Source organism: Apostichopus japonicus, chromosome 17 (assembly GCF_037975245.1).
Source record: "Apostichopus japonicus isolate 1M-3 chromosome 17, ASM3797524v1, whole genome shotgun sequence".
Lineage (NCBI taxonomy): Eukaryota > Metazoa > Echinodermata > Holothuroidea > Aspidochirotida > Stichopodidae > Apostichopus > Apostichopus japonicus.
In genome coordinates this window covers 23,166,533-23,182,119 of record NC_092577.1, presented here as the reverse complement: position 1 = coordinate 23,182,119, position 15,587 = coordinate 23,166,533, and the positions used below count along the sequence as shown (strand labels likewise).

At 44.0% G+C, this 15,587-nt stretch overlaps 51 non-coding genes and 18 pseudogenes across 51 annotated transcripts; all 69 read left to right on the top strand.

The window, feature by feature from the left end:
• The first annotated feature begins 67 nt into the window (after nucleotides 1–67).
• Nucleotides 68–186, top strand: LOC139958002 (5S ribosomal RNA). The gene has a single exon (XR_011789658.1). It is a non-coding gene; the product is annotated as a 5S ribosomal RNA (ribosomal RNA).
• Nucleotides 187–262: 76 nt separating this feature from the next.
• LOC139957999 (5S ribosomal RNA) lies at nucleotides 263–381 on the top strand. Its single transcript, XR_011789656.1, has one exon. It is a non-coding gene; the product is annotated as a 5S ribosomal RNA (ribosomal RNA).
• A 283-nt stretch (nucleotides 382–664) lies between these two features.
• On the top strand, nucleotides 665–783 carry LOC139957657 (5S ribosomal RNA; annotated as a pseudogene).
• A 76-nt stretch (nucleotides 784–859) lies between these two features.
• Nucleotides 860–978, top strand: LOC139957998 (5S ribosomal RNA). Its single transcript, XR_011789655.1, has one exon. It is a non-coding gene; the product is annotated as a 5S ribosomal RNA (ribosomal RNA).
• A 76-nt stretch (nucleotides 979–1,054) lies between these two features.
• On the top strand, nucleotides 1,055–1,173 carry LOC139957997 (5S ribosomal RNA). The gene has a single exon (XR_011789654.1). It is a non-coding gene; the product is annotated as a 5S ribosomal RNA (ribosomal RNA).
• Nucleotides 1,174–1,249: 76 nt separating this feature from the next.
• On the top strand, nucleotides 1,250–1,368 carry LOC139955784 (5S ribosomal RNA). Its single transcript, XR_011789014.1, has one exon. It is a non-coding gene; the product is annotated as a 5S ribosomal RNA (ribosomal RNA).
• A 76-nt stretch (nucleotides 1,369–1,444) lies between these two features.
• Nucleotides 1,445–1,563, top strand: LOC139955583 (5S ribosomal RNA). Its single transcript, XR_011788820.1, has one exon. It is a non-coding gene; the product is annotated as a 5S ribosomal RNA (ribosomal RNA).
• A 76-nt stretch (nucleotides 1,564–1,639) lies between these two features.
• On the top strand, nucleotides 1,640–1,758 carry LOC139955935 (5S ribosomal RNA). The gene has a single exon (XR_011789161.1). It is a non-coding gene; the product is annotated as a 5S ribosomal RNA (ribosomal RNA).
• Nucleotides 1,759–1,834: 76 nt separating this feature from the next.
• Nucleotides 1,835–1,953, top strand: LOC139957996 (5S ribosomal RNA). Its single transcript, XR_011789653.1, has one exon. It is a non-coding gene; the product is annotated as a 5S ribosomal RNA (ribosomal RNA).
• A 76-nt stretch (nucleotides 1,954–2,029) lies between these two features.
• Nucleotides 2,030–2,148, top strand: LOC139957995 (5S ribosomal RNA). Its single transcript, XR_011789652.1, has one exon. It is a non-coding gene; the product is annotated as a 5S ribosomal RNA (ribosomal RNA).
• A 283-nt stretch (nucleotides 2,149–2,431) lies between these two features.
• Nucleotides 2,432–2,550, top strand: LOC139957682 (5S ribosomal RNA; annotated as a pseudogene).
• A 76-nt stretch (nucleotides 2,551–2,626) lies between these two features.
• LOC139957994 (5S ribosomal RNA) lies at nucleotides 2,627–2,745 on the top strand. Its single transcript, XR_011789651.1, has one exon. It is a non-coding gene; the product is annotated as a 5S ribosomal RNA (ribosomal RNA).
• Nucleotides 2,746–2,821: 76 nt separating this feature from the next.
• LOC139957993 (5S ribosomal RNA) lies at nucleotides 2,822–2,940 on the top strand. The gene has a single exon (XR_011789650.1). It is a non-coding gene; the product is annotated as a 5S ribosomal RNA (ribosomal RNA).
• Nucleotides 2,941–3,016: 76 nt separating this feature from the next.
• On the top strand, nucleotides 3,017–3,135 carry LOC139957992 (5S ribosomal RNA). Its single transcript, XR_011789649.1, has one exon. It is a non-coding gene; the product is annotated as a 5S ribosomal RNA (ribosomal RNA).
• A 76-nt stretch (nucleotides 3,136–3,211) lies between these two features.
• On the top strand, nucleotides 3,212–3,330 carry LOC139955783 (5S ribosomal RNA). Its single transcript, XR_011789013.1, has one exon. It is a non-coding gene; the product is annotated as a 5S ribosomal RNA (ribosomal RNA).
• A 76-nt stretch (nucleotides 3,331–3,406) lies between these two features.
• On the top strand, nucleotides 3,407–3,525 carry LOC139957991 (5S ribosomal RNA). Its single transcript, XR_011789648.1, has one exon. It is a non-coding gene; the product is annotated as a 5S ribosomal RNA (ribosomal RNA).
• Nucleotides 3,526–3,789: 264 nt separating this feature from the next.
• Nucleotides 3,790–3,908, top strand: LOC139957020 (5S ribosomal RNA; annotated as a pseudogene).
• Nucleotides 3,909–4,172: 264 nt separating this feature from the next.
• Nucleotides 4,173–4,291, top strand: LOC139956566 (5S ribosomal RNA; annotated as a pseudogene).
• Nucleotides 4,292–4,367: 76 nt separating this feature from the next.
• Nucleotides 4,368–4,486, top strand: LOC139956011 (5S ribosomal RNA). The gene has a single exon (XR_011789236.1). It is a non-coding gene; the product is annotated as a 5S ribosomal RNA (ribosomal RNA).
• A 76-nt stretch (nucleotides 4,487–4,562) lies between these two features.
• On the top strand, nucleotides 4,563–4,681 carry LOC139957989 (5S ribosomal RNA). The gene has a single exon (XR_011789647.1). It is a non-coding gene; the product is annotated as a 5S ribosomal RNA (ribosomal RNA).
• Nucleotides 4,682–4,757: 76 nt separating this feature from the next.
• LOC139956812 (5S ribosomal RNA) lies at nucleotides 4,758–4,876 on the top strand (annotated as a pseudogene).
• Nucleotides 4,877–4,952: 76 nt separating this feature from the next.
• On the top strand, nucleotides 4,953–5,071 carry LOC139957987 (5S ribosomal RNA). The gene has a single exon (XR_011789645.1). It is a non-coding gene; the product is annotated as a 5S ribosomal RNA (ribosomal RNA).
• Nucleotides 5,072–5,147: 76 nt separating this feature from the next.
• On the top strand, nucleotides 5,148–5,266 carry LOC139957986 (5S ribosomal RNA). Its single transcript, XR_011789644.1, has one exon. It is a non-coding gene; the product is annotated as a 5S ribosomal RNA (ribosomal RNA).
• A 76-nt stretch (nucleotides 5,267–5,342) lies between these two features.
• On the top strand, nucleotides 5,343–5,461 carry LOC139955782 (5S ribosomal RNA). The gene has a single exon (XR_011789011.1). It is a non-coding gene; the product is annotated as a 5S ribosomal RNA (ribosomal RNA).
• Nucleotides 5,462–5,537: 76 nt separating this feature from the next.
• On the top strand, nucleotides 5,538–5,656 carry LOC139955062 (5S ribosomal RNA). Its single transcript, XR_011788314.1, has one exon. It is a non-coding gene; the product is annotated as a 5S ribosomal RNA (ribosomal RNA).
• Nucleotides 5,657–5,732: 76 nt separating this feature from the next.
• Nucleotides 5,733–5,851, top strand: LOC139957985 (5S ribosomal RNA). The gene has a single exon (XR_011789643.1). It is a non-coding gene; the product is annotated as a 5S ribosomal RNA (ribosomal RNA).
• Nucleotides 5,852–6,134: 283 nt separating this feature from the next.
• Nucleotides 6,135–6,253, top strand: LOC139957681 (5S ribosomal RNA; annotated as a pseudogene).
• A 76-nt stretch (nucleotides 6,254–6,329) lies between these two features.
• Nucleotides 6,330–6,448, top strand: LOC139957984 (5S ribosomal RNA). The gene has a single exon (XR_011789642.1). It is a non-coding gene; the product is annotated as a 5S ribosomal RNA (ribosomal RNA).
• Nucleotides 6,449–6,524: 76 nt separating this feature from the next.
• Nucleotides 6,525–6,643, top strand: LOC139955781 (5S ribosomal RNA). Its single transcript, XR_011789010.1, has one exon. It is a non-coding gene; the product is annotated as a 5S ribosomal RNA (ribosomal RNA).
• A 76-nt stretch (nucleotides 6,644–6,719) lies between these two features.
• Nucleotides 6,720–6,838, top strand: LOC139957983 (5S ribosomal RNA). Its single transcript, XR_011789641.1, has one exon. It is a non-coding gene; the product is annotated as a 5S ribosomal RNA (ribosomal RNA).
• Nucleotides 6,839–6,914: 76 nt separating this feature from the next.
• Nucleotides 6,915–7,033, top strand: LOC139955780 (5S ribosomal RNA). Its single transcript, XR_011789009.1, has one exon. It is a non-coding gene; the product is annotated as a 5S ribosomal RNA (ribosomal RNA).
• A 264-nt stretch (nucleotides 7,034–7,297) lies between these two features.
• LOC139957019 (5S ribosomal RNA) lies at nucleotides 7,298–7,416 on the top strand (annotated as a pseudogene).
• Nucleotides 7,417–7,680: 264 nt separating this feature from the next.
• On the top strand, nucleotides 7,681–7,799 carry LOC139956565 (5S ribosomal RNA; annotated as a pseudogene).
• A 76-nt stretch (nucleotides 7,800–7,875) lies between these two features.
• On the top strand, nucleotides 7,876–7,994 carry LOC139956010 (5S ribosomal RNA). Its single transcript, XR_011789235.1, has one exon. It is a non-coding gene; the product is annotated as a 5S ribosomal RNA (ribosomal RNA).
• A 76-nt stretch (nucleotides 7,995–8,070) lies between these two features.
• Nucleotides 8,071–8,189, top strand: LOC139955854 (5S ribosomal RNA). Its single transcript, XR_011789079.1, has one exon. It is a non-coding gene; the product is annotated as a 5S ribosomal RNA (ribosomal RNA).
• A 76-nt stretch (nucleotides 8,190–8,265) lies between these two features.
• LOC139955582 (5S ribosomal RNA) lies at nucleotides 8,266–8,384 on the top strand. Its single transcript, XR_011788819.1, has one exon. It is a non-coding gene; the product is annotated as a 5S ribosomal RNA (ribosomal RNA).
• Nucleotides 8,385–8,460: 76 nt separating this feature from the next.
• On the top strand, nucleotides 8,461–8,579 carry LOC139957982 (5S ribosomal RNA). The gene has a single exon (XR_011789640.1). It is a non-coding gene; the product is annotated as a 5S ribosomal RNA (ribosomal RNA).
• Nucleotides 8,580–8,655: 76 nt separating this feature from the next.
• Nucleotides 8,656–8,774, top strand: LOC139958055 (5S ribosomal RNA). The gene has a single exon (XR_011789707.1). It is a non-coding gene; the product is annotated as a 5S ribosomal RNA (ribosomal RNA).
• Nucleotides 8,775–8,850: 76 nt separating this feature from the next.
• On the top strand, nucleotides 8,851–8,969 carry LOC139955581 (5S ribosomal RNA). The gene has a single exon (XR_011788818.1). It is a non-coding gene; the product is annotated as a 5S ribosomal RNA (ribosomal RNA).
• A 264-nt stretch (nucleotides 8,970–9,233) lies between these two features.
• LOC139955558 (5S ribosomal RNA) lies at nucleotides 9,234–9,352 on the top strand. The gene has a single exon (XR_011788795.1). It is a non-coding gene; the product is annotated as a 5S ribosomal RNA (ribosomal RNA).
• A 76-nt stretch (nucleotides 9,353–9,428) lies between these two features.
• LOC139956452 (5S ribosomal RNA) lies at nucleotides 9,429–9,547 on the top strand (annotated as a pseudogene).
• Nucleotides 9,548–9,623: 76 nt separating this feature from the next.
• Nucleotides 9,624–9,742, top strand: LOC139957254 (5S ribosomal RNA; annotated as a pseudogene).
• A 76-nt stretch (nucleotides 9,743–9,818) lies between these two features.
• Nucleotides 9,819–9,937, top strand: LOC139956751 (5S ribosomal RNA; annotated as a pseudogene).
• A 76-nt stretch (nucleotides 9,938–10,013) lies between these two features.
• LOC139955047 (5S ribosomal RNA) lies at nucleotides 10,014–10,132 on the top strand. Its single transcript, XR_011788300.1, has one exon. It is a non-coding gene; the product is annotated as a 5S ribosomal RNA (ribosomal RNA).
• Nucleotides 10,133–10,208: 76 nt separating this feature from the next.
• On the top strand, nucleotides 10,209–10,327 carry LOC139955535 (5S ribosomal RNA). The gene has a single exon (XR_011788772.1). It is a non-coding gene; the product is annotated as a 5S ribosomal RNA (ribosomal RNA).
• Nucleotides 10,328–10,403: 76 nt separating this feature from the next.
• LOC139956750 (5S ribosomal RNA) lies at nucleotides 10,404–10,522 on the top strand (annotated as a pseudogene).
• A 76-nt stretch (nucleotides 10,523–10,598) lies between these two features.
• LOC139955046 (5S ribosomal RNA) lies at nucleotides 10,599–10,717 on the top strand. Its single transcript, XR_011788299.1, has one exon. It is a non-coding gene; the product is annotated as a 5S ribosomal RNA (ribosomal RNA).
• A 76-nt stretch (nucleotides 10,718–10,793) lies between these two features.
• Nucleotides 10,794–10,912, top strand: LOC139957981 (5S ribosomal RNA). The gene has a single exon (XR_011789639.1). It is a non-coding gene; the product is annotated as a 5S ribosomal RNA (ribosomal RNA).
• A 76-nt stretch (nucleotides 10,913–10,988) lies between these two features.
• On the top strand, nucleotides 10,989–11,107 carry LOC139955924 (5S ribosomal RNA). The gene has a single exon (XR_011789150.1). It is a non-coding gene; the product is annotated as a 5S ribosomal RNA (ribosomal RNA).
• Nucleotides 11,108–11,371: 264 nt separating this feature from the next.
• On the top strand, nucleotides 11,372–11,490 carry LOC139956138 (5S ribosomal RNA; annotated as a pseudogene).
• A 76-nt stretch (nucleotides 11,491–11,566) lies between these two features.
• On the top strand, nucleotides 11,567–11,685 carry LOC139956451 (5S ribosomal RNA; annotated as a pseudogene).
• Nucleotides 11,686–11,761: 76 nt separating this feature from the next.
• LOC139956835 (5S ribosomal RNA) lies at nucleotides 11,762–11,880 on the top strand (annotated as a pseudogene).
• A 76-nt stretch (nucleotides 11,881–11,956) lies between these two features.
• On the top strand, nucleotides 11,957–12,075 carry LOC139956772 (5S ribosomal RNA; annotated as a pseudogene).
• A 76-nt stretch (nucleotides 12,076–12,151) lies between these two features.
• Nucleotides 12,152–12,270, top strand: LOC139957980 (5S ribosomal RNA). The gene has a single exon (XR_011789638.1). It is a non-coding gene; the product is annotated as a 5S ribosomal RNA (ribosomal RNA).
• Nucleotides 12,271–12,346: 76 nt separating this feature from the next.
• LOC139957978 (5S ribosomal RNA) lies at nucleotides 12,347–12,465 on the top strand. The gene has a single exon (XR_011789637.1). It is a non-coding gene; the product is annotated as a 5S ribosomal RNA (ribosomal RNA).
• A 75-nt stretch (nucleotides 12,466–12,540) lies between these two features.
• On the top strand, nucleotides 12,541–12,659 carry LOC139955168 (5S ribosomal RNA). Its single transcript, XR_011788418.1, has one exon. It is a non-coding gene; the product is annotated as a 5S ribosomal RNA (ribosomal RNA).
• Nucleotides 12,660–12,735: 76 nt separating this feature from the next.
• LOC139956740 (5S ribosomal RNA) lies at nucleotides 12,736–12,854 on the top strand (annotated as a pseudogene).
• Nucleotides 12,855–12,930: 76 nt separating this feature from the next.
• LOC139955580 (5S ribosomal RNA) lies at nucleotides 12,931–13,049 on the top strand. Its single transcript, XR_011788817.1, has one exon. It is a non-coding gene; the product is annotated as a 5S ribosomal RNA (ribosomal RNA).
• Nucleotides 13,050–13,125: 76 nt separating this feature from the next.
• LOC139955934 (5S ribosomal RNA) lies at nucleotides 13,126–13,244 on the top strand. Its single transcript, XR_011789160.1, has one exon. It is a non-coding gene; the product is annotated as a 5S ribosomal RNA (ribosomal RNA).
• A 76-nt stretch (nucleotides 13,245–13,320) lies between these two features.
• On the top strand, nucleotides 13,321–13,439 carry LOC139955847 (5S ribosomal RNA). Its single transcript, XR_011789073.1, has one exon. It is a non-coding gene; the product is annotated as a 5S ribosomal RNA (ribosomal RNA).
• Nucleotides 13,440–13,515: 76 nt separating this feature from the next.
• Nucleotides 13,516–13,634, top strand: LOC139957977 (5S ribosomal RNA). Its single transcript, XR_011789636.1, has one exon. It is a non-coding gene; the product is annotated as a 5S ribosomal RNA (ribosomal RNA).
• Nucleotides 13,635–13,917: 283 nt separating this feature from the next.
• Nucleotides 13,918–14,036, top strand: LOC139957655 (5S ribosomal RNA; annotated as a pseudogene).
• A 76-nt stretch (nucleotides 14,037–14,112) lies between these two features.
• LOC139957975 (5S ribosomal RNA) lies at nucleotides 14,113–14,231 on the top strand. Its single transcript, XR_011789634.1, has one exon. It is a non-coding gene; the product is annotated as a 5S ribosomal RNA (ribosomal RNA).
• Nucleotides 14,232–14,307: 76 nt separating this feature from the next.
• Nucleotides 14,308–14,426, top strand: LOC139957933 (5S ribosomal RNA). Its single transcript, XR_011789596.1, has one exon. It is a non-coding gene; the product is annotated as a 5S ribosomal RNA (ribosomal RNA).
• A 76-nt stretch (nucleotides 14,427–14,502) lies between these two features.
• On the top strand, nucleotides 14,503–14,621 carry LOC139955779 (5S ribosomal RNA). Its single transcript, XR_011789008.1, has one exon. It is a non-coding gene; the product is annotated as a 5S ribosomal RNA (ribosomal RNA).
• Nucleotides 14,622–14,697: 76 nt separating this feature from the next.
• Nucleotides 14,698–14,816, top strand: LOC139955579 (5S ribosomal RNA). Its single transcript, XR_011788816.1, has one exon. It is a non-coding gene; the product is annotated as a 5S ribosomal RNA (ribosomal RNA).
• A 76-nt stretch (nucleotides 14,817–14,892) lies between these two features.
• LOC139955933 (5S ribosomal RNA) lies at nucleotides 14,893–15,011 on the top strand. Its single transcript, XR_011789159.1, has one exon. It is a non-coding gene; the product is annotated as a 5S ribosomal RNA (ribosomal RNA).
• A 76-nt stretch (nucleotides 15,012–15,087) lies between these two features.
• LOC139957974 (5S ribosomal RNA) lies at nucleotides 15,088–15,206 on the top strand. The gene has a single exon (XR_011789633.1). It is a non-coding gene; the product is annotated as a 5S ribosomal RNA (ribosomal RNA).
• A 76-nt stretch (nucleotides 15,207–15,282) lies between these two features.
• LOC139957973 (5S ribosomal RNA) lies at nucleotides 15,283–15,401 on the top strand. Its single transcript, XR_011789632.1, has one exon. It is a non-coding gene; the product is annotated as a 5S ribosomal RNA (ribosomal RNA).
• The last annotated feature ends 186 nt before the right edge of the window (nucleotides 15,402–15,587 follow it).

The window sequence follows — 15,587 nt, the reverse complement described above, 5'->3', positions numbered from 1 at the left end:
CTAATTGATAACACTATGTTGCCACGACGATGAGAAAGTGAAATGGCCTACATTGACCTGTTGTTATGTCTACGGCCATATCACGTTGACTATACCGGTTCTCGTCCGATCACCGAAGTCAAGCAACGTAGAGCGCAGTCAGTACTTGGATGGGTGACCGCCTGGGAATACTGGGTGCCGTAGGCTTTTATTTTCACAATTGATAACACTATGTTGCAATGACGATGAGAAATTGAAATGGCCTACATTGACCTGTTGTTATGTCTACGGCCATATCACGTTGACTATACCGGTTCTCGTCCGATCACCGAAGTCAAGCAACGTAGAGCGCAGTCAGTACTTGGATGGGTGACCGCCTGGGAATACTGGGTGCCGTAGGCTTTTATTTTCACAATTGATAACACTATGTTGCCACGACGATGAGAAATTGAAATGGCCTACATTGTCTTGCCACAAGGAAAGTGTCTTGACAGAAGGAAAGCGATTTGAAAATCAAATATATTAGTAAATAACTCGATTGTTTTTATATATGATCATTTTATACATATATATGTAAAATATAGATTAACATAATATATATTAAATCCATTCATGTATAATATATATATTAAGTGCACTCATCATAACCTACCAAACAAGTAGCCTACATTTCACCTCCTAGAATGTCTACGGCCACATCACGATGACTATACCGGTTCTCGTCCGATCAGGTAAGTCAAGCAACGTAGAGCGCAGTCAGTACTTGGATGGGTGACCGCCTGGGAATACTGGGTGCCGTAGGCTTTTATTTTCCTAATTGATAACACTATGTTGCCACGACGATGAAAAATTCAAATGGCCTTCATTCACCTGTTGTTATGTCTACGGCCATATCACGTTGACTATACCGGTTCTCGTCCGATCACCGAAGTCAAGCAACGTAGAGCGCAGTCAGTACTTGGATGGGTGACCGCCTGGGAATACTGGGTGCCGTAGGCTTTTATTTTCCTAATTGATAACACTATGTTGCCACGACGATGAAAAATTGAAATGGCCTTCATTGACCTGTTGTTATGTCTACGGCCATATCACGTTGACTATACCGGTTCTCGTCCGATCACCGAAGTCAAGCAACGTAGAGCGCAGTCAGTACTTGGATGGGTGACCGCCTGGGAATACTGGGTGCCGTAGGCTTTTATTTTCACAATTGATAACACTATGTTGCCACGACGATGAGAAATTGAAATGGCCTACATTGACCTCTTGTTATGTCTACGGCCATATCACGTTGACTATACCGGTTCTCGTCCGATCACCGAAGTCAAGCAACGTAGAGCGCAGTCAGTACTTGGATGGGTGACCGCCTGGAAATACTGGGTGCCGTAGGCTTTTATTTTCCTAATTGATAACACTATGTTGCCACGACGATGAGAAATTGAAATGGCCTCCATTGACCTCTTGTTATGTCTACGGCCATATCACGTTGACTATACCGGTTCTCGTCCGATCACCGAAGTCAAGCAACGTAGAGCGCAGTCCGTACTTGGATGGGTGACCGCCTGGGAATACTGGGTGCCGTAGGCTTTTATTTTCACAATTGATAACACTATGTTGCCACGACGATGAGAAATTGAAATGGCCTCCATTGACCTCTTGTTATGTCTACGGCCATATCACGTTGACTATACCGGTTCTCTTCCGATCACCGAAGTCAAGCAACGTAGAGCGCAGTCCGTACTTGGATGGGTGACCGCCTGGGAATACTGGGTGCCGTAGGCTTTTATTTTCACAATTGATAACACTATGTTGCCACGACGATGAGAAATTCAAATGGCCTCCATTGAGCTCTTGTTATGTCTACGGCCATATCACGTTGACTATACCGGTTCTCGTCCGATCACCGAAGTCAAGCAACGTAGAGCGCAGTCAGTACTTGGATGGGTGACCGCCTGGGAATACTGGGTGCCGTAGGCTTTTATTTTCACAATTGATAACACTATGTTGCAATGACGATGAGAAATTGAAATGGCCTACATTGACCTGTTGTTATGTCTACGGCCATATCACGTTGACTATACCGGTTCTCGTCCGATCACCGAAGTCAAGCAACGTAGAGCGCAGTCAGTACTTGGATGGGTGACCGCCTGGGAATACTGGGTGCCGTAGGCTTTTATTTTCACAATTGATAACACTATGTTGCCACGACGATGAGAAATTGAAATGGCCTACATTGTCTTGCCACAAGGAAAGTGTCTTGACAGAAGGAAAGCGATTTGAAAATCAAATATATTAGTAAATAACTCGATTGTTTTTATATATGATCATTTTATACATATATATGTAAAATATAGATTAACATAATATATATTAAATCCATTCATGTATAATATATATATTAAGTGCACTCATCATAACCTACCAAACAAGTAGCCTACATTTCACCTCCTAGAATGTCTACGGCCACATCACGATGACTATACCGGTTCTCGTCCGATCAGGTAAGTCAAGCAACGTAGAGCGCAGTCAGTACTCGGATGGGTGACCGCCTGGGAATACTGGGTGCCGTAGGCTTTTATTTTCCTAATTGATAACACTATGTTGCCACGACGATGAAAAACTGAAATGGCCTTCATTGACCTGTTGTTATGTCTACGGCCATATCACGTTGACTATACCGGTTCTCGTCCGATCACCGAAGTCAAGCAACGTAGAGCGCAGTCAGTACTTGGATGGGTGACCGCCTGGGAATACTGGGTGCCGTAGGCTTTTATTTTCCTAATTGATAACACTATGTTGCCACGACGATGAGAAAGTGAAATGGCCTTCATTGACCTGTTGTTATGTCTACGGCCATATCACGTTGACTATACCGGTTCTCGTCCGATCACCGAAGTCAAGCAACGTAGAGCGCAGTCAGTACTTGGATGGGTGACCGCCTGGGAATACTGGGTGCCGTAGGCTTTTATTTTCCTAATTGATAACACTATGTTGCCACGACGATGAGAAAGTGAAATGGCCTACATTGACCTGTTGTTATGTCTACGGCCATATCACGTTGACTATACCGGTTCTCGTCCGATCACCGAAGTCAAGCAACGTAGAGCGCAGTCAGTACTTGGATGGGTGACCGCCTGGGAATACTGGGTGCCGTAGGCTTTTATTTTCACAATTGATAACACTATGTTGCCATGACGATGAGAAATTGAAATGGCCTACATTGACCTGTTGTTATGTCTACGGCCATATCACGTTGACTATACCGGTTCTCGTCCGATCACCGAAGTCAAGCAACGTAGAGCGCAGTCAGTACTTGGATGGGTGACCGCCTGGAAATACTGGGTGCCGTAGGCTTTTATTTTCCTAATTGATAACACTATGTTGCCACGACGATGAGAAAGTGAAATGGCCTACATTGACCTGTTGTTATGTCTACGGCCATATCACGTTGACTATACCGGTTCTCGTCCGATCACCGAAGTCAAGCAACGTAGAGCGCAGTCAGTACTTGGATGGGTGACCGCCTGGGAATACTGGGTGCCGTAGGCTTTTATTTTCCTAATTGATAACACTATGTTGCCACGACGATGAGAAATTGAAATGGCCTACATTGTCTTGCCACAAGGAAAGCGATTTGAAAATCGAATATATTAATAAATAACTACTTTGTTTTTATGTATTAGAATTTTCTACATATATATGTAAAATATAGATTAACATAATATATATTAAATCCATTCATGTATAATATATATATTAAATCCACTCATCATAACCTACCACACAAGTAGCCTGCATTTCACCTCTTGTAATGTCTACGGCCACATCACGATGACTATACCGGTTCTCGTCCGATCACCGAAGTCAAGCAACGTAGAGCGCAGTCAGTACTTGGATGGGTGACCGCCTGGAAATACTGGGTGCCGTAGGCTTTTATTTTCCTAATTGATAACACTATGTTGCCACGACGATGAGAAATTGAAATGGCCTACATTGTCTTGCCACAAGGAAAGCGATTTGAAAATCGAATATATTAATAAATAACTACTTTGTTTTTATGTATTAGAATTTTCTACATATATATGTAAAATATAGATTAACATAATATATATTAAATCCATTCATGTATAATATATATATTAAATCCACTCATCATAACCTACCACACAAGTAGCCTGCATTTCACCTCTTGTAATGTCTACGGCCATATCACGTTGACTATACCGGTTCTCGTCCGATCACCGAAGTCAAGCAACGTAGAGCGCAGTCAGTACTTGGATGGATGACCGCCTGGGAATACTGGGTGCCGTCGGCTTTTATTTTCACAATTGATAACACTATGTTGCCACGACGATGAGAAATTGAAATGGCCTCCATTGACCTCTTGTTATGTCTACGGCCATATCACGTTGACTATACCGGTTCTCGTCCGATCACCGAAGTCAAGCAAGGTAGAGCGCAGTCAGTACTTGGATGGGTGACCGCCTGGGAATACTGGGTGTCGTAGGCTTTTATTTTCCTAATTGATAACACTATGTTGCCACGACGATGAGAAAGTGAAATGGCCTACATTGACCTCTTCTTATGTCTACGGCCATATCACGTTGACTATACCGGTTCTCGTCCGATCACCGAAGTCAAGCAACGTAGAGCGCAGTCAGTACTTGGATGGGTGACCGCCTGGGAATACTGGGTGCCGTAGGCTTTTATTTTCACAATTGATAACACTATGTTGCCATGACGATGAGAAATTGAAATGGCCTACATTGACCTCTTGTTATGTCTACGGCCATATCACGTTGACTATACCGGTTCTCGTCCGATCACCGAAGTCAAGCAACGTAGAGCGCAGTCAGTACTTGGATGGGTGACCGCCTGGAAATACTGGGTGCCATAGGCTTTTATTTTCCTAATTGATAACACTATGTTGCCACGACGATGAGAAAGTGAAATGGCCTACATTGACCTCTTGTTATGTCTACGGCCATATCACGTTGACTATACCGGTTCTCGTCCGATCACCGAAGTCAAGCAACGTAGAGCGCAGTCAGTACTTGGATGGGTGACCGCCTGGGAATACTGGGTGCCGTAGGCTTTTATTTTCACAATTGATAACACTATGTTGCCATGACGATGAGAAATTCAAATGGCCTACATTGACCTGTTGTTATGTCTACGGCCATATCACGTTGACTATACCGGTTCTCGTCCGATCACCGAAGTCAAGCAACGTAGAGCGCAGTCAGTACTTGGATGGGTGACCGCCTGGGAATACTGGGTGCCGTAGGCTTTTATTTTCACAATTGATAACACTATGTTGCCATGACGATGAGAAATTGAAATGGCCTACATTGACCTGTTGTTATGTCTACGGCCATATCACGTTGACTATACCGGTTCTCGTCCGATCACCGAAGTCAAGCAACGTAGAGCGCAGTCAGTACTTGGATGGGTGACCGCCTGGAAATACTGGGTGCCGTAGGCTTTTATTTTCCTAATTGATAACACTATGTTGCCACGACGATGAAAAATTGAAATGGCCTACATTGACCTGTTGTTATGTCTACGGCCATATCACGTTGACTATACCGGTTCTCGTCCGATCACCGAAGTTAAGCAACGTAGAGCGCAGTCAGTACTTGGATGGGTGACCGCCTGGGAATACTGGGTGCCGTAGGCTTTTATTTTCCTAATTGATAACACTACGTTGCCACGACGATGAAAAATTGAAATGGCCTACATTGACCTCTTGTTATGTCTACGGCCATATCACGTTGACTATACCGGTTCTCGTCCGATCACCGAAGTCAAGCAACGTAGAGCGCAGTCAGTACTTGGATGGGTGACCGCCTGGGAATACTGGGTGCCGTAGGCTTTTATTTTCACAATTGATAACACTATGTTGCCACGACGATGAGAAATTGAAATGGCCTACATTGTCTTGCCACAAGGAAAGTGTCTTGACAGAAGGAAAGCGATTTGAAAATCAAATATATTAGTCAATAACTCGATTTTTTTTATATATGATAATTTTATACATATATATGTAAAATATAGATTAACATAATATATATTAAATCCATTCATGTATAATATATATATTAAGTGCACTCATCATAACCTACCAAACAAGTAGCCTACATTTCACCTCCTAGAATGTCTACGGCCACATCACGATGACTATACCGGTTCTCGTCCGATCAGGTAAGTCAAGCAACGTAGAGCGCAGTCAGTACTCGGATGGGTGACCGCCTGGGAATACTGGGTGCCGTAGGCTTTTATTTTCCTAATTGATAACACTATGTTGCCACGACGATGAAAAACTGAAATGGCCTTCATTGACCTGTTGTTATGTCTACGGCCATATCACGTTGACTATACCGGTTCTCGTCCGATCACCGAAGTCAAGCAACGTAGAGCGCAGTCAGTACTTGGATGGGTGACCGCCTGGGAATACTGGGTGCCGTAGGCTTTTATTTTCCTAATTGATAACACTATGTTGCCACGACGATGAAAAATTGAAATGGCCTTCATTGACCTGTTGTTATGTCTACGGCCATATCACGTTGACTATACCGGTTCTCGTCCGATCACCGAAGTCAAGCAACGTAGAGCGCAGTCAGTACTTGGATGGGTGACCGCCTGGAAATACTGGGTGCCGTAGGCTTTTATTTTCCTAATTGATTACACTATGTTGCCACGACGATGAGAAAGTGAAATGGCCTACATTGACCTGTTGTTATGTCTACGGCCATATCACGTTGACTATACCGGTTCTCGTCCGATCACCGAAGTCAAGCAACGTAGAGCGCAGTCAGTACTTGGATGGGTGACCGCCTGGGAATACTGGGTGCCGTAGGCTTTTAATTTCCTAATTGATAACACTATGTTGCCATGACGATGAGAAATTCAAATGGCCTACATTGACCTGTTGTTATGTCTACGGCCATATCACGTTGACTATACCGGTTCTCGTCCGATCACCGAAGTCAAGCAACGTAGAGCGCAGTCAGTACTTGGATGGGTGACCGCCTGGAAATACTGGGTGCCGTAGGCTTTTATTTTCCTAATTGATAACACTATGTTGCCACGACGATGAGAAATTGAAATGGCCTACATTGTCTTGCCACAAGGAAAGCGATTTGAAAATCGAATATATTAATAAATAACTACTTTGTTTTTATGTATTAGAATTTTCTACATATATATGTAAAATATAGATTAACATAATATATATTAAATCCATTCATGTATAATATATATATTAAATCCACTCATCATAACCTACCACACAAGTAGCCTGCATTTCACCTCTTGTAATGTCTACGGCCACATCACGATGACTATACCGGTTCTCGTCCGATCACCGAAGTCAAGCAACGTAGAGCGCAGTCAGTACTTGGATGGGTGACCGCCTGGAAATACTGGGTGCCGTAGGCTTTTATTTTCCTAATTGATAACACTATGTTGCCACGACGATGAGAAATTGAAATGGCCTACATTGTCTTGCCACAAGGAAAGCGATTTGAAAATCGAATATATTAATAAATAACTACTTTGTTTTTATGTATTAGAATTTTCTACATATATATGTAAAATATAGATTAACATAATATATATTAAATCCATTCATGTATAATATATATATTAAATCCACTCATCATAACCTACCACACAAGTAGCCTGCATTTCACCTCTTGTAATGTCTACGGCCATATCACGTTGACTATACCGGTTCTCGTCCGATCACCGAAGTCAAGCAACGTAGAGCGCAGTCAGTACTTGGATGGATGACCGCCTGGGAATACTGGGTGCCGTCGGCTTTTATTTTCACAATTGATAACACTATGTTGCCACGACGATGAGAAATTGAAATGGCCTCCATTGACCTCTTGTTATGTCTACGGCCATATCACGTTGACTATACCGGTTCTCGTCCGATCACCGAAGTCAAGCAAGGTAGAGCGCAGTCAGTACTTGGATGGGTGACCGCCTGGGAATACTGGGTGTCGTAGGCTTTTATTTTCCTAATTGATAACACTATGTTGCCACGACGATGAGAAAGTGAAATGGCCTACATTGACCTGTTGTTATGTCTACGGCCATATCACGTTGACTATACCGGTTCTCGTCCGATCACCGAAGTCAAGCAACGTAGAGCGCAGTCAATACTTGGATGGGTGACCGCCTGGGAATACTGGGTGCCGTAGGCTTTTATTTTCCTAATTGATAACACTATGTTGCCACGACGATGAGAAATTCAAATGGCCTCCATTGACCTCTTGTTATGTCTACGGCCATATCACGTTGACTATACCGGTTCTCGTCCGATCACCGAAGTCAAGCAACGTAGAGCGCAGTCCGTACTTGGATGGGTGACCGCCTGGGAATACTGGGTGCCGTAGGCTTTTATTTTCACAATTGATAACACTATGTTGCCACGACGATGAGAAATTGAAATGGCCTACATTGACCTGTTGTTATGTCTACGGCCATATCACGTTGACTATACCGGTTCTCGTCCGATCACCGAAGTCAAGCAACGTAGAGCGCAGTCAGTACTTGGATGGGTGACCGCCTGGGAATACTGGGTGCCGTAGGCTTTTATTTTCCTAATTGATAACACTATGTTGCCACGACGATGAAAAATTGAAATGGCCTTCATTGACCTGTTGTTATGTCTACGGCCATATCACGTTGACTATACCGGTTCTCGTCCGATCACCGAAGTTAAGCAACGTAGAGCGCAGTCAGTACTTGGATGGGTGACCGCCTGGGAATACTGGGTGCCGTAGGCTTTTATTTTCACAATTGATAACACTATGTTGCCACGACGATGAGAAATTGAAATGGCCTCCATTGACCTCTTGTTATGTCTACGGCCATATCACGTTGACTATACCGGTTCTCGTCCGATCACCGAAGTCAAGCAACGTAGAGCGCAGTCCGTACTTGGATGGGTGACCGCCTGGGAATACTGGGTGCCGTAGGCTTTTATTTTCACAATTGATAACACTATGTTGCCACGACGATGAGAAATTGAAATGGCCTACATTGTCTTGCCACAAGGAAAGCGATTTCAAAATCGAATATATTAATAAATAACTACTTTGTTTTTATGTATTAGAATTTTCTACATATATATGTAAAATATAGATTAACATAATATATATTAAATCCATTCATGTATAATATATATATTAAATCCACTCATCATAACCTACCACACAAGTAGCCTGCATTTCACCTCTTGTAATGTCTACGGCCATATCACGTTGACTATACCGGTTCTCGTCCGATCACCGAAGTCAAGCAACGTAGAGCGCAGTCAGTACTTGGATGGATGACCGCCTGGGAATACTGGGTGCCGTAGGCTTTTATTTTCACAATTGATAACACTATGTTGCCACGACGATGAGAAATTGAAATGGCCTCCATTGACCTCTTGTTATGTCTACGGCCATATCACGTTGACTATACCGGTTCTCGTCCGATCACCGAAGTCAAGCAAGGTAGAGCGCAGTCAGTACTTGGATGGATGACCGCCTGGGAATACTGGGTGCCGTAGGCTTTTATTTTCACAATTGATAACACTATGTTGCCACGACGATGAGAAATTGAAATGGCCTCCATTGACCTCTTGTTATGTCTACGGCCATATCACGTTGACTATAGCGGTTCTCGTCTGATCACCGAAGTCAAGCAAGGTAGAGCGCAGTCAGTACTTGGATGGGTGACCGCCTGGGAATACTGGGTGCAGTAGGCTTTTATTTTCACAATTGATAACACTATGTTGCCACGACGATGAAAAATTCAAATGGCCTGCATTGAGCTCTTGTTATGTCTACGGCCATATCACGTTGACTATACCGGTTCTCGTCCGATCACCGAAGTCAAGCAAGGTAGAGCGCAGTCACTACTTGGATGGGTGACCGCCTGGGAATACTGGGTGCCGTAGGCTTTTATTTTCACAATTGATAACACTATGTTGCCACGACGATGAGAAAGTGAAATGGCCTACTTTGACCTGTTGTTATGTCTACGGCCATATCACGTTGACTATACCGGTTCTCGTCCGATCACCGAAGTCAAGCAACGTAGAGCGCAGTTTGTACTTGGATGGGTGACCGCCTGGGAATACTGGGTGCCGTAGGCTTTTATTTTCCTAATTGATAACACTATGTTGCCACGACGATGAAAAATTGAAATGGCCTTCATTGACCTCTTGTTATGTCTACGGCCATATCACGTTGACTATACCGGTTCTCGTCCGATCACCGAAGTCAAGCAAGGTAGAGCGCAGTCAGTACTTGGATGGGTGACCGCCTGGGAATACTGGGTGCCGTAGGCTTTTATTTTCACAATTGATAACACTATGTTGCCACGACGATGAAAAATTCAAATGGCCTGCATTGAGCTCTTGTTATGTCTACGGCCATATCACGTTGACTATACCGGTTCTCGTCCGATCACCGAAGTCAAGCAAGGTAGAGCGCAGTCACTACTTGGATGGGTGACCGCCTGGGAATACTGGGTGCCGTAGGCTTTTATTTTCACAATTGATAACACTATGTTGCCACGACGATGAGAAAGTGAAATGGCCTACTTTGACCTGTTGTTATGTCTACGGCCATATCACGTTGACTATACCGGTTCTCGTCCGATCACCGAAGTCAAGCAACGTAGAGCGCAGTTTGTACTTGGATGGGTGACCGCCTGGGAATACTGGGTGCCGTAGGCTTTTATTTTCCTAATTGATAACACTATGTTGCCACGACGATGAAAAATTGAAATGGCCTTCATTGACCTGTTGTTATGTCTACGGCCATATCACGTTGACTATACCGGTTCTCGTCCGATCACCGAAGTCAAGCAACGTAGAGCGCAGTCAGTACTTGGATGGGTGACCGCCTGGGAATACTGGGTGCCGTAGGCTTTTATTTTCCTAATTGATAACACTATGTTGCCACGACGATGAGAAAGTGAAATGGCCTACATTGACCTGTTGTTATGTCTACGGCCATATCACGTTGACTATACCGGTTCTCGTCCGATCACCGAAGTCAAGCAACGTAGAGCGCAGTCAGTACTTGGATGGGTGACCGCGTGGAAATACTGGGTGCCGTAGGCTTTTATTTTCCTAATTGATAACACTATGTTGCCACGACGATGAGAAATTGAAATGGCCTACATTGTCTTGCCACAAGGAAAGCGATTTGAAAATCGAATATATTAATAAATAACTACTTTGTTTTTATGTATTAGAATTTTCTACATATATATGTAAAATATAGATTAACATAATATATATTAAATCCATTCATGTATAATATATATATTAAATCCACTCATCATAACCTACCACACAAGTAGCCTGCATTTCACCTCTTGTAATGTCTACGGCCACATCACGTTGACTATACCGGTTCTCGTCCGATCACCGAAGTCAAGCAACGTAGAGCGCAGTCAGTACTTGGATGGATGACCGCCTGGGAATACTGGGTGCCGTAGGCTTTTATTTTCACAATTGATAACACTATGTTGCCACGACGATGAGAAATTGAAATGGCCTCCATTGACCTCTTGTTATGTCTACGGCCATATCACGTTGACTATACCGGTTCTCGTCCGATCACCGAAGTCAAGCAAGGTAGAGCGCAGTCAGTACTTGGATGGATGACCGCCTGGGAATACTGGGTGCCGTAGGCTTTTATTTTCACAATTGATAACACTATGTTGCCACGACGATGAGAAATTGAAATGGCCTCCATTGACCTCTTGTTATGTCTACGGCCATATCACGTTGACTATACCGGTTCTCGTCCGATCACCGAAGTCAAGCAAGGTAGAGCGCAGTCAGTACTTGGATGGATGACCGCCTGGGAATACTGGGTGTCGTAGGCTTTTATTTTCACAATTGATAACACTATGTTGCCACGACGATGAGAAATTGAAATGGCCTCCATTGACCTCTTGTTATGTCTACGGCCATATCACGTTGACTATAGCGGTTCTCGTCCGATCACCGAAGTCAAGCAAGGTAGAGCGCAGTCAGTACTTGGATGGGTGACCGCCTGGGAATACTGGGTGCCGTAGGCTTTTATTTTCACAATTGATAACACTATGTTGCCACGACGATGAAAAATTGAAATGGCCTGCATTGAGCTCTTGTTATGTCTACGGCCATATCACGTTGACTATACCGGTTCTCGTCCGATCACCGAAGTCAAGCAACGTAGAGCGCAGTCAGTACTTGGATGGGTGACCGCCTGGGAATACTGGGTGCCGTAGGCTTTTATTTTCACAATTGATAACACTATGTTGCCACGACGATGAGAAATTGAAATGGCCTACATTGACCTGTTGTTATGTCTACGGCCATATCACGTTGACTATACCGGTTCTCGTCCGATCACCGAAGTCAAGCAACGTAGAGCGCAGTCAGTACTTGGATGGGTGACCGCCTGGGAATACTGGGTGCCGTAGGCTTTTATTTTCCTATTGATAACACTATGTTGCCACGACGATGAAAAATTGAAATGGCCTTCATTGACCTGTTGTTATGTCTACGGCCATATCACGTTGACTATACCGGTTCTCGTACGATCACCGAAGTCAAGCAACGTAGAGCGCAGTCAGTACTTGGATGGGTGACCGCCTGGGAATACTGGGTGCCGTAGGCTTTTATTTTCCTAATTGATAACACTATGTTGCCACGACGATGAAAAATTGAAATGGCCTACATTGACCTCTTGTTATGTCTACGGCCATATCACGTTGACTATACCGGTTCTCGTCCGATCACCGAAGTCAAGCAACGTAGAGCGCAGTCAGTACTTGGATGGGTGATCGCCTGGAAATACTGGGTGCCGTAGGCTTTTATTTTCCTAATTGATAACACTATGTTGCCACGACGATGAGAAATTGAAATGGCCTCCATTGACCTCTTGTTATGTCTACGGCCATATCACGTTGACTATACCGGTTCTCGTCCGATCACCGAAGTCAAGCAACGTAGAGCGCAGTCCGTACTTGGATGGGTGACCGCCTGGGAATACTGGGTGCCGTAGGCTTTTATTTTCACAATTGATAACACTATGTTGCCACGACGATGAGAAATTGAAATGGCCTCCATTGACCTCTTGTTATGTCTACGGCCATATCACGTTGACTATACCGGTTCTCTTCCGATCACCGAAGTCAAGCAACGTAGAGCGCAGTCCGTACTTGGATGGGTGACCGCCTGGGAATACTGGGTGCCGTAGGCTTTTATTTTCACAATTGATAACACTATGTTGCCACGACGATGAGAAATTGAAATGGCCTCCATTGAGCTCTTGTTATGTCTACGGCCATATCACGTTCACTATACCGGTTCTCGTCCGATCACCGAAGTCAAGCAACGTAGAGCGCAGTCAGTACTTGGATGGGTGACCGCCTGGGAATACTGGGTGCCGTAGGCTTTTATTTTCACAATTGATAACACTATGTTGCAATGACGATGAGAAATTGAAATGGCCTACATTGACCTGTTGTTATGTCTACGGCCATATCACGTTGACTATACCGGTTCTCGTCCGATCACCGAAGTCAAGCAACGTAGAGCGCAGTCAGTACTTGGATGGGTGACCGCCTGGGAATACTGGGTGCCGTAGGCTTTTATTTTCACAATTGATAACACTATGTTGCCACGACGATGAGAAATTGAAATGGCCTACATTGTCTTGCCACAAGGAAAGTGTCTTGACAGAAGGAAAGCGATTTGAAAATCAAATATATTAGTAAATAACTCGATTGTTTTTATATATGATCATTTTATACATATATATGTAAAATATAGATTAACATAATATATATTAAATCCATTCATGTATAATATATATATTAAGTGCACTCATCATAACCTACCAAACAAGTAGCCTACATTTCACCTCCTAGAATGTCTACGGCCACATCACGATGACTATACCGGTTCTCGTCCGATCAGGTAAGTCAAGCAACGTAGAGCGCAGTCAGTACTTGGATGGGTGACCGCCTGGGAATACTGGGTGCCGTAGGCTTTTATTTTCCTAATTGATAACACTATGTTGCCACGACGATGAAAAATTCAAATGGCCTTCATTGACCTGTTGTTATGTCTACGGCCATATCACGTTGACTATACCGGTTCTCGTCCGATCACCGAAGTCAAGCAACGTAGAGCGCAGTCAGTACTTGGATGGGTGACCGCCTGGGAATACTGGGTGCCGTAGGCTTTTATTTTCCTAATTGATAACACTATGTTGCCACGACGATGAAAAATTGAAATGGCCTTCATTGACCTCTTGTTATGTCTACGGCCATATCACGTTGACTATACCGGTTCTCGTCCGATCACCGAAGTTAAGCAACGTAGAGCGCAGTCAGTACTTGGATGGGTGACCGCCTGGGAATACTGGGTGCCGTAGGCTTTTATTTTCACAATTGATAACACTATGTTGCCACGACGATGAGAAATTGAAATGGCCTACATTGACCTCTTGTTATGTCTACGGCCATATCACGTTGACTATACCGGTTCTCGTCCGATCACCGAAGTCAAGCAACGTAGAGCGCAGTCAGTACTTGGATGGGTGACCGCCTGGAAATACTGGGTGCCGTAGGCTTTTATTTTCCTAATTGATAACACTATGTTGCCACGACGATGAGAAATTGAAATGGCCTCCATTGACCTCTTGTTATGTCTACGGCCATATCACGTTGACTATACCGGTTCTCGTCCGATCACCGAAGTCAAGCAACGTAGAGCGCAGTCCGTACTTGGATGGGTGACCGCCTGGGAATACTGGGTGCCGTAGGCTTTTATTTTCCTAATTGATAACACTATGTTGCCACGACGATGAGAAATTGAAATGGCCTCCATTGACCTCTTGTTATGTCTACGGCCATATCACGTTGACTATACCGGTTCTCTTCCGATCACCGAAGTCAAGCAACGTAGAGCGCAGTCCGTACTTGGATGGGTGACCGCCTGGGAATACTGGGTGCCGTAGGCTTTTATTTTCACAATTGATAACACTATGTTGCCACGACGATGAGAAATTCAAATGGCCTCCATTGAGCTCTTGTTATGTCTACGGCCATATCACGTTGACTATACCGGTTCTCGTCCGATCACCGAAGTCAAGCAACGTAGAGCGCAGTCAGTACTTGGATGGGTGACCGCCTGGGAATACTGGGTGCCGTAGGCTTTTATTTTCACAATTGATAACACTATGTTGCAATGACGATGAGAAATTGAAATGGCCTACATTGACCTGTTGTTATGTCTACGGCCATATCACGTTGACTATACCGGTTCTCGTCCGATCACCGAAGTCAAGCAACGTAGAGCGCAGTCAGTACTTGGATGGGTGACCGCCTGGGAATACTGGGTGCCGTAGGCTTTTATTTTCACAATTGATAACACTATGTTGCCACGACGATGAGAAATTGAAATGGCCTACATTGTCTTGCCACAAGGAAAGTGTCTTGACAGAAGGAAAGCGATTTGAAAATCAAATATATTAGTAAATAACTCGATTGTTTTTATATATGATCATTTTATACATATATATGTAAAATATAGATTA